Source organism: Gigantopelta aegis, chromosome 7 (genome assembly GCF_016097555.1).
Source record: "Gigantopelta aegis isolate Gae_Host chromosome 7, Gae_host_genome, whole genome shotgun sequence".
Classification (NCBI taxonomy): domain Eukaryota; kingdom Metazoa; phylum Mollusca; class Gastropoda; order Neomphalida; family Peltospiridae; genus Gigantopelta; species Gigantopelta aegis.
Window position 1 is genome coordinate 23,191,441 of NC_054705.1, and position 7,354 is coordinate 23,198,794.

General features: G+C 38.7%; 1 long non-coding RNA gene across 1 annotated transcript in view; it reads left to right on the forward strand.

Moving 5' to 3' along the window:
* Positions 1-7,085, forward strand: part of LOC121377416 — a 63,041-nt gene extending 55,956 nt beyond the window's left edge. Inside the window, exon 3 of the long non-coding RNA XR_005958617.1 lies at positions 6,890-7,085. This is a non-coding gene — a long non-coding RNA (uncharacterized LOC121377416). The remainder of the gene's footprint in view (positions 1-6,889) is intronic.
* Positions 7,086-7,354: the final 269 nt, after the last annotated feature.

A 7,354-nucleotide genomic window follows, 5' to 3' on the forward strand; every position in this document is an offset into this window, starting at 1 on the left:
TTAGAGCAGTTTGTCACAAGTATGATATTCGGCATGAAGTTGACACCCCTGTCGCCAATCACTTCAATCTACCTGACCATTCGTTAGATGAAAATTTTGAAATAATTCCAATTGAACAACCCCTGATACTTGGTTCAAAAGACGAAACAGACCTCTTGAGACTTGAACGAGAGGCCTTCTGGATTCGTACATTACAGACAAAACAGCCATTTGGAATCAACGTTGAATCTGGTAAAGCTGTAAAAAGAGATAAAATAATTTTTCCAATAATTTACAGTCGACGTAGCGTTGATATTGGTAAACTTATGAAGGAGGAGTTTTTAAATCTGCAAACTGTTATGAAAAACCCTATTACAGTACGTCCGGTTATTGCATATAGAAAAAATCCAAGTCTCAAGGATATCTTAGTCTCCACCCGACTACACGCCGCTTAAGCCTCTAAGCTCCATTTTTCAGTGGTTCGTTTGTTGTTATCCCTTTCCTAACAATTTTTTAAAAACAAATACATCGTATCCGGCTGTAAACAAAACATAGTACTAGCCAAATAAATTTAAAACAAGACCGAAAAACAGTTATATTTTGTATATCACAACGGTCAATTTAAAATCAATTTCGAATCCCTGGGGCAAAATTAGAAAATAACAATTTTTTAGTTTTTAAAAAATTCCTGAGCCAGTGCGTTCATTCATTCTTAAATACATACAGACACATACATACACATACACATACATAAACACACACACATACATACACACACACATACATACACACACATACATACACACATACACATACATACACACATACATACGCACATACACACACATATATATATATATATATATATATATATATATATATATATATATAGTGCACATAAACCATCGCTGCTGCTACTGGGTCAGGGGGGGGGGGGGGGCACATGCCCCCTTTACCCCCTCTCCCGCTTCCTACGCCAGTGAGTATATTTATTTAATATTTGCATTCTCCTAGTGTAGATTTTCATCTATTTTTTTAACCTATACCACTGTTCATCTTATTATGTACTCAACACAATAGATTAAGGGTCAGAAGATTTTTTGGTAAATCTCAGATGACTTCTAAACCTTGTTTCAGTAGACCAGCCTCGGTGGCGTCGTGGTTAGGCCATCGGTCTACAGGCTGGTAGGTACTGGATTCGGATCCCAGTTAAATAAAACATTTCTTTTTCTTTGTTTCAGTAAAACTGGATGACCCGTGATACATGCACAAATCTTGGCGGGGTTTATGAAAACTATCAAAATGCGCATTAGGCTAGGGTTTGTTACATGTTGGTCCGTAACGATACTCGTTGTTTTATGAAAACTATCAAAATGCGCATTAGGCTAGGATTTGTTAAATGTTGGTCTGTAACGATACTCGTTGTTTTATGAAAACTATAAAAATGCGCATTAGGCTAGGATTCCTTAAATGTTGGTCTGTTACGATACTCGTTGTTTTATGAAAACTATAAAAATGCGCATTAGGCTAGAATTCCTTACATGTTGGTCTGTAACGATACTCGTTGTTTTATGAAAACTATCAAAATGCGCATTAGGCTAGGATTTGTTAAATGTTGGTCTGTAACGATATTCGTTGTTTTATGAAAACTATCAAAATGCGCATTAGGCTAGGATTCCTTAAATGTTGGTCTGTAACGATACTCGTTGTTTTATGAAAACTATAAAAATGCGCATTAGGCTAGGATTTGTTAGATGTTGGTCCTTAACGACACTCGTTGTTTTATGAAAACTATCAAAATGCGCATTAGGCTAGGATTTGTTAGATGTTGGTCCGCAACGATACATACTTCAAGTTGGGGACAATGTCGACACCGTACAATGGAAGAATGTGTACTTTAAAAAAAACCCACGTATTTAAAAGAACTACCGTATCCCGAGTTTGCAGCTATCGTAAGATGTTTCTGACTAACAGTGTTTTGGTGACTACTATTACATATTAAATACATTTTCGTGTTTAGAATATCAGTAGCTGTATGTGCAGTGCGTTTGCGGTTGTGTGTTACTGTTTGTAGCAACCATTTTTCATTGTAATTTGTAATATACAGTGGCATACATACGTACGTGTGTGTGTGTGTGTGTGTGTGTGTGTGTGTGTGTATAAACCATCACTGGTGCTACTGAATCAGGAAAAGTTGGGGGGGGGGATATCCAGTGTGTGGGGGGATATCCAGTGATATATACATATATATATATACTTTTTAAATATTTACGAAATTATGGAAAGGTAAAATCTGGTTTCGGTTACGTACAGTCACTAAGACAACAAGCACCTTACTCATATAATCGCGGAAAACAGTTCCTGTGCACAAAACACATGTATACAGAATGACATTTACTTAAAATTGGCCATACAAATTTTTAGAAAGACGATTCCCTTCGATATCCCAGGGGGCGGACATAGCCCAGTGGTAAAACGCTCGCCTGATGTGCGGTCGGTCTAGGATCGATCGCAGTCGGAGGACCCATTGTCCTATTTCTTATTCCAGCCAGTGTACCACAACTGGTATCTCAAAGGCGATGGTATGTGCTATTCTGTTTGTGGGATGGTGCATGTAAAAGGTCCCTTGCTACTAATGGAAAAATGTAGCGGGCTTCCTCTCTGAGACTATATGTCAAAATTACCAAATGTTTGACATCCAATAGCCGATGATTAACAAATCAATGTGTATCGGACATAAATCTGGTAGGTACAGGGTTCGTAACCTGGTACCGACTCCCACCCAGAGCGAGTTTTAACGACGCAATGGGTAGGTGTAAGGCCACTACACCCTCTTCTCTCTCACTAACCACTAACAATTAACAACTAACCCACTGTCCTGGACAGACAGCCTAGATAGCTGAGCTGTGTACCTGAACCTTAATTGGATATACGCACAAACATAAGTTGAATTGAAATGTACTAATGAGCTGTCTTGCGCAAAATCAATAAAGAACTGATACTGACTGAAAGGAACCATATGTTCTGCTAATAATAATAATAATAATTATAATACATTTTATTTCAGATCAGTGAACCATAGAACATACATATATAATTAAACATCACATACAAAACTGATTACATAGTATACAGTAGCTTGTGTCAGACATTCACACATGACTCATTGACTCATGACGCATTGTTTAATGAGAGCCCATTTGGTGACAAGACATTTCAACCGAGACTCCTTGACTATAGACTGACAAAAAACAAAACAAAACAAAAAACACGCTATGTTCACAAAGACTACTTCTTTCTATTAGCAGAATTACCAGCGTAGACCACGGCATAATATAATATTTACCAAACAAGACGAATATTGGTTTTGTTTAAATTATTTAAAATTATTTTTGTTAAAATGCCATTAGTTTTGTGTCTGTTAAGACTATTACTGTCTTTTGAACATTGTAGGATCATTGTGACGGAACTATTGAATTACCAGTACTAAAGTGCTCACTTGATGCGCGGTCGGTCTAGGATCGATCCCCGTCTGTGGGCCCATTTCTCGTTCCAGCCAGTGCACCACGAGTGGTATATCAAAGGTCGTGATATGTGCTATCTTGTCTTTGGGATGATGGTGCATATAAAAGATCCCTTGCTACTAGTGGAAAAATATAGGGTTTTTTCTAAGACTATATGTCAAAATTACAAAATGTTTGACATCCAATAGCCGATGATTAATAAATCAATGTGCTCTAGTGGTGTCGTTAAGCAAAAAAATACGTTTTCACTTTGCATGCTAAATACTTTGTCGACATAAGAGTTCTTACGGTCGCAGACCCTAGTTGCAACTCGTGAAAATAGACGCAATGTTTGGTTAAAGGAACACATCCTACTTTTTAAACACTCAGCATATTTCTCACTATTAGAACCGTTTATGATAATTGAAAACAAACATTACTTTTATTGTTTAGATTATTCATTCCTTACAACCGAAGTGTTTCTGGTCATCCTGGTGTTTTTAATATAACAAAATGCATTTTTCATATTTTTTAAAACGCACGTGCGTCTGAGAAGTAACGGTTATGGAGTCGCGTTTTAGTCCATTTTTAATGGTATTTCAAATTCACATACTCTTGTTTCACTCTGTTATATCCAAATTTGTTACAGGTTTGTAAATTAACCAAACTTAGTGTCCATGTTTATGGGTTGAAACTAGGGTCTAGGTGAAACATATGCCTTAGTGTTTAAAAACTAGGGTCTAGGTGAAAGACATGCCTTAGTGTTTAAAAACTAGGGTCTAGGTGAAAGACATGCCTTAGTGTTTAAAAACTAGGGTCTAGGTGAAAGACATGCCTTAGTGTTTAAAAACTAGGGTCTAGGTGAAAGACATGCCTTAGTGTTTAAAAACTAGGGTCTGTCCCTTTAATTTACAAACCTGTAACACATCTGGGTAGAGATACACTAAGGTGAAACTAAAGTCTGTCATGTTTAAAACTGGAAACGTCGTCAAAAAAATAGACTACATGTTAGCTTGATAACTGTTACTTCTCAAAGGTACGTGCGTTTTAAAAAATTATGTATTTCAAGATATTACTAAAACTAGGACGACCAAAAACATTCCGAATGTACAAAAATGGATATTCTAAACAATAATATGTAACTTCTGATTTAAATGATTAAAAAAACGGCTCTTATAGTGTGTGGGTGTGTGTGGGTGGGTGGGGGAATAAGCCGTAGTGTTTAAAAACTTGTCTGTCACTTTAAAGAACGATCCTTTATAAATTACAGCGATGTCTTATGTCTGGGATCAGTTGAAGGTGTTTTAAGGCTGAGCAGCTTCGTCACAGCTGTAGGTATTCTAATGACCTCTGTCAAGAGCTAGTTTTCATTTACTAAACTAGTCTGGAAGTGGCAGTCTTCTTTGCGGAGGTGCACGAGCGACGAAATCTCAATCACGGGGTCTCATCGGGAGTGACTGTGGCTGTGGTTATATACAAAGCACTATATTCTAATGACCTCGTGTTAGTTTTATAAACTAGTTTGGGAGTGGCAGTCTTCTTTGCGGAGGTGCAAGAGGGACGAAATCTCAATCACGGGGTCTCATCGGGAGTGACTGTGGCTGTGGTTATATACAAAGCACTACATTCTAATGACCTCGTGTTAGTTTTATAAACTAGTTTGGGAGTGGCAGTCTTCTTTGCGGAGGTGCAAGAGGGACGAAATCTCAATCACGGGGTCTCATCGGGAGTGACTGTGGCTGTGGTTATATACAAAGCACTACATTCTAATGACCTCGTGTTAGTTTTATAAACTAGTTTGGGAGTGGCAGTCTTCTTTGCTTGCTAGAGGGAAGAAATCTCCACTGAAGTATCTCCTCGGGAGTGGCTGTCCTCCTACAGACGAGGCACTAGATAGAGAATCTTAGATTCAACCACTATTTTGCCAAATGTCCATTCGACTCTGCATTGTGCTGAGATAGGGCCCCGATCAGGAAGGAAGGAAGAAAGGAAATGTTTTATTTAACGACGCACTCAACACATTTTATTTACAGTTATATGGCGTCAGACATATGGTTAAGGACCACACAGATATTGAGAGAGGAAACCCGCTGTCGCCACTTCATGGCCTACTCTTTTCGATAAGCAGCAAGGGATCTTTTATATGCACCATCCCACAGACAAAGTAGCACATACCACGGCCTTTAATATACCTGTCGTGGTTCACTGTCTGGAACGAGAAATAGCCAAATGGGCCCAACGACGGGGATCGATCCCACAGCGACCACGTATCGAGCCAGCGCTGTACCACTGGGGCCCTGACCAGGAATTGTGGTTTTGTCGTTCATATTCCCCGCAGAAGGGCGGGAGGTTAAAGTTTAACGACATCACTAGAGCACATTGATTTAATAAATCATCGGCTACTGGTAATTTTGACATAGTCTTAGAGACGTAACCCGCTACATTTTTCCATTAGTAGCAAGGGATGTTTTATACGCACCAAATACCACGACCTTTGATATACCAATCCTGGTGCACTGGCTGGAACTAGAAATAGCCAATGGGCCCACAGACGAGGATCGATCCCAAACCGATCGCGCATCAAGCGAACGCTTTACCATTGGGCTGTCCCGCCCGGCGGGAGCTTAGTGATAGAGCGCTGGCCTGAAGTGTGATGGGTTGCTGGATCGATCTCCGTCGATGGACTCTGTTTTTCCCCCATCCCAACCAGTACAACACCGTTGGGACATCAAATACAGTGGTATGTATTGTCCTGCCCATAAAACTGCATATAAAACATTCCTTGTTGCTTTTTCGGTAGGATTAAGCTAGCCTAATGGTTACACACCACCATTAATTACTCCATGCAGTGCAATACAATTTCTGTCAGAATATATTCTGTGAAAAATACAGCACTGTCAAGAGGGCCATGTAACCACTAATTTATAGAGAGAGCTCTCGACTGACAAGTACAGTGTAAAAAATCAACATAGGTCTACCACGATTTTTTTTTTAATTAACAGCCCCTGACCACCACCTCGTGTTGCAGTTATACACGTGGCATCATACCACTTGCACAGCTGCTATCAGTTAGTACAACATATAACAAGTTACTTCAAACCAATGGGTTATTTAAATACTACAGAGGTTAATTACGTGTAATCATCAAAGAACGATTTCGAAAAGCATATCAGAATTTTGTAGTATTTATTTTAATGAGGAACTATTTCCTAAACTGGACTATGTTAAGCTGCTACAGCAAGTAACGACACGACAAATGGTGGTGTGTTGCCTACATGACAGTAACTGGTTTCCTATCTGTCTTCTGTCAAAATAACCATAATATGTTAGCAACCAGAAAAACCGAAGTTTAAAAAGCGCCGAGAAATCATGAAACAAAAATTCCTTTCCTTTTCTTTCTTGAATAGTTGATTGACCCAGTTCCGGATGTCATCATATCCGACCACAAACCGCTGCACGACTTAGGAACTGGGCCATGTCCGGAAAAAAAAAATCCTCCTGGATCGAATTCTTAGCGTAGGTAAAATCTTTGCCCAGAATACCCGTCCTTGAGGATTTAGTGGAGCGATAACGGAGGGCAATGTGAATAAAAAGAACTCTTTTAAAACATTCTTTTTGTATTGTTTTTCCTTTATCTTTTCTTCTTCTTCTTCTTCTTCTTTGGTGGGGTTGGGTGGGGTGGGGGCAAGGTGTTTGTTTATTTATTTCATTGCGTTTTTTATTTGTAGAACTTGCCAGTTCATTCACAACTATTTGTCAGTTATTAAACCATTTCGCTCTCAATTTTATTATACCATTTCTCAATATTATACCATTCCGCCCTCAGATTTATTATACCATTTCTAAATATACCATTTTGCCCTCAAATTTAT